The sequence below is a fragment of the Phaethon lepturus genome, unplaced genomic scaffold (genome assembly GCF_000687285.1).
Source record: "Phaethon lepturus isolate BGI_N335 unplaced genomic scaffold, ASM68728v1 scaffold13748, whole genome shotgun sequence".
Classification (NCBI taxonomy): domain Eukaryota; kingdom Metazoa; phylum Chordata; class Aves; order Phaethontiformes; family Phaethontidae; genus Phaethon; species Phaethon lepturus.
This window is the reverse complement of record NW_010555624.1, coordinates 858-4,847: the sequence shown is the minus strand read 5'-3', so window position 1 is coordinate 4,847 and position 3,990 is coordinate 858. Positions and strand designations below refer to the sequence as shown.

At 38.3% G+C, this 3,990-nt stretch overlaps 1 protein-coding gene across 1 annotated transcript in view; it reads right to left on the bottom strand.

The window, feature by feature from the left end:
• APPL1 (adaptor protein, phosphotyrosine interaction, PH domain and leucine zipper containing 1) overlaps window positions 1–3,990 on the bottom strand; it is a 25,528-nt gene that overhangs the window by 20,687 nt on the left and 851 nt on the right. The gene's annotated exons all lie outside the window — the stretch shown is intronic.

Sequence of the window (3,990 nt, the reverse complement as noted above, 5' to 3'; positions counted from 1 at the left end):
CCTGCTGCCGGTCCACTCCAGGTTAATACATTTTCAGAAAGGAAAAGACCAAGGAAGATGGGTAAGCGTATAAAAAGTTGGAACTGTGGGCAACTACTGGACCCACTACAGTACATCCGTAAGGAAAAGGGTGAAGGTGACTGGTATTAAATAGCACGCCAGGTATACTCATTTCTTCTGCAGTGAGATCAGAACAGCTGCAGCCTTCTGATACTATCCATCCTGCATAAAGACAGTTGCTGGCTTTGCTTGGACCTGTAATTCACCTGTGCAGTAACAGCCTGCCTGCATCCCTAATGAAGGTGCTTAACAGTATCCACCTCAAAATCAACCTCTTTATCACTGTCCACCTAGTAGACTTTAAAACACTGATCATTACTCTTTAAGCCCAACTATCCAGCCAGTTTTTCCACCCAGGTCACAGTTCATACCTCTCCATTTTGGCCAGAGGGACATTACCAGAGAATGTGTCAGAATCCTTGCTTAAGTCAAGGTGAATGACATCCACTGCTCTTCCCTATGATGAAATGACTGACTCGGGATGAGAAGGCAATCAGGTTGCTCACGCATAATTTGCCCTCAAGCTTAAATGAGACGCTGACGCAGTGTTCTTGCATCCTTTTTGCACTTGGAAGCAATATTACTCCTCACAAGGATATTGAATAGCTTGCTTCCGCTAAGACAAAAACTCAAAAGAGGGAAGAGCAGAGAATGTACCTATAACTTTGCACAGGCTACATTTGCTTTTGCTAATCTAAAATACTGGTTGGGATGACTGGATGTTGAAATGGGAGTATCGCTTGCAAGACCCACAAAATAAACCCTTTAACTCTAATAACATTCTAGCAAGAGGACTGTGCTTTGGTTTTAGGTTTACATTAAAATTAATGTCCAGACAGAAAATTGAAAGAATCCTAAGTACATAACTGGTTTTTTCCTCTAAAAAAATATGGTTGTTAAACACTTCAAATTGGAAATTCTCTTTCTTAGTCTTCCCTAGGCTACATAACTGTAGTTTTCACAAAGAGGAAGGGAAGGAACTTACGGGACCTGGGAAAAGAATGACAGACTGACCCAAATCTGGACATAAGGAAAAACTCTCTGATGATATTAGGGAAAAGCATGGGATTGCACTGCATGTGAGTTGTGGAGGGTTTATTCTTAGAAGTCTTGCTATGTTGAAGCCTTGTCTTGAAATAACATAGCCTTTAATCAATCTCCCCTTGAAGCATGGAGGTCTTTTTCACGTACTTTTCTGATTTTCTGCTTTTAATGATAATCAAGGAGTACGTATCAAATCTGCATAAAGTATGTTATTTGACCATTCTTTTGGCATGAAAGTCTTCCATTTAACTTGAATTAGATGCCTCATTGTCTCACAAATATGATCATACCATATAACGCCTACAAGATACTTCAATTAAAAAATATAACCAAACAGCAGCATCAACACAATAAATCACTTTAATGGTGGTTCTAGTTTATAAAACAAGTGGAAAAGGGGGGTGGAGGAGGAAAGAGGTGGAGGAGAACTCAAATGTTTGCCAGGTGTGGCAACATGTTGTGTCATCCTAATAGCTGTGAGTCTCCCATTAAAGGAGACATACATGAAAAAATACAGAAGAAAAAAATTACATAGTACCATAACCACTGAATTACATACTCATGACCTTTAAACCTGAACTTGCAATTTTAAGGAAATAACATGTAACGTTTCTGGACTATGCTTACTCTTTAAATCCGAACACTATAGAATAAAAGCATTTCTATGCTGTATTGTAAAAATATCAGTTACTGATGTCCAGACTTCAAACTGACATTGTATGATATTGATGGAAAGAAAATAACCTGGAACTGTAAACAAGTTATGGCAGACGATTGCTTACCAAAAATTAGAGGAACTGTTTACTCATGTTTTCTCTTGGCATCATTTTGCATGTTCTTTAAGATACTTTCACCCCATATATATGAGCAGGTACACTAGAAACTAGCAGTGATAAGCTGCACAAAGAAACCACCTAGTTAGAAGTCAATGAATTGTTTAAGCATTCTATGTCATCATATGTATGATAAGTAGACATGAGATAGAGCCTGTAGTATCAAGTCTCTTGGCTCTTCCATTGTGCAATGCTTTGGGAATGCAAGTAAGTCTGAGCAGAAACTCTCTCCAAATATATATACATAAACACTGAATATGTGTGTAATATATGTCCTAAGTTAATATTTAAACTGCACTGCTTTGCATAGCAAAAGACAATGTAAACTTGGCATTTTGTTTATGTCTAAAAACACAGTGGTTACATTTTTATCCTGAGACAAGGAAGAAACAATGGGTTTTGCCATTTTAGAAAAGCCTTTCCTTCCCTCAGATGCAGAATAAGTTTAATATGATGCCTGTTTACCTACAGTTAGTGTCTGAAACACGTCTAAAAGTGCAAAACACCAGTCCATAGTTCAGCACTAAACAACTTAGGTTGATGACCTTTTTCAATATTACAGCATGAATACATCAGAAAGTCATGGCAACTCCTAATGAAAGCAAGGTTTCTTCTTTCTTAAAGCAACATTTGTTGCCATTTTCATTGCACTGATTTCAAAATAACAGAAATTAACTAATGTCACAGAAAATTATAGAGTCCTTGTTATGTTCTTCTAAGAGGTGGTTGGGCAGAATTCACCTGAAATATTAGGTTAACTGAAAGACATAAAGTTTTGTACCTACAATAGAAGATATCAGCAAATTAATAGTTTTTAGCACATAAAACTCATTGGGCTGAGTTAGGCTTTACTAGTCTGTATCACAAATAACCTCAACTCAAAAGATTCTAGAATTTATAATTATGTTCCAATATGTAACACATGCTTTTTTGCACATGCTTTTGCATGATGTTCCAGTTGCAAGCGCTTGGAAAAACAACCCTACATACCACTTTTTAGGGATCTTAAGTTTATCTAACATTTGATATTTCCCATAAATATGAACAGTTGTGACTTCCGTATACTGAGAACAGGCCTTCAAAAGATAGTTTTGTTAAATTACTATCATTATAACACTTTCAAAAATGTTTCCTCTTCATAAAGTTTAGTCACTGGGCCAGAGATCATACTACAGGCTAGATCTCATCTAACATTTAGTATCTGAGCTATATGGGGCACTGTCCTTTGGAAAGCAATGACATACTTCCTGCATGACCACCTTCTGTTGCCTTTTCTAAGCTGCCCCTCCGCTTGATGTAGATTTGTTAAAATGGTTGTCATTTTAGGGGTTAAAATTCCCTATTAAGCAAGTGAAAGTTTCTCTTCCTATGGTTGAGGAATGAAAACTACCAATGCATATGCTATTACAATATAGTAAGTCTTGCTCATCTACATAAACAATGCAGCAAAACAAGAATCTTAATTCAAAAGGCTGCAACAAAATACATTGTAAACTTTTTTTTTCACATCTTGGAAGCACAGTACAAAATACTTGCTGTTGTTGCTGCCAGCAAGAGAAGCCAGTGCAACTGAATAAAGCATTTCCTGCTTAATAGTAGTATGAAAGAAATGCCAATACAATATATGGCATCACTGTCAAAGGTCACGCAGCAGAAATGGAAGTGAAGATACAACAGCAATTAAAGGCCTCTCGGCACCGTGCGTTTCCCACCTACTCACAGCATTAACAACGGCCAATAACTGCTTTTCAGACGTTATCTATTAAACCTTAACGTGTTACTAGTAAAAGAGAAAGAAAAATCGCCTTGACAAGTGAAGACGGGTTTTGCCAACACGAGGTCTCCAAAATAAGTCATGATATAAACGCGAGGGTGGGGAAGAGAGTCAATGCAACCTACGATCCGACGCTGAAGCACAGTTCCTCTGGAAAATGGTTACCGAGCTCGCTGCTTTACGAACAACTCACCAGCCCGCAGGACACCTGAGAGGAAGCGGTGATGCAAACGGGAAGAAGGCGCCGCGGAGGCTGGGGGAACTCCTCGTAGGGCCCCG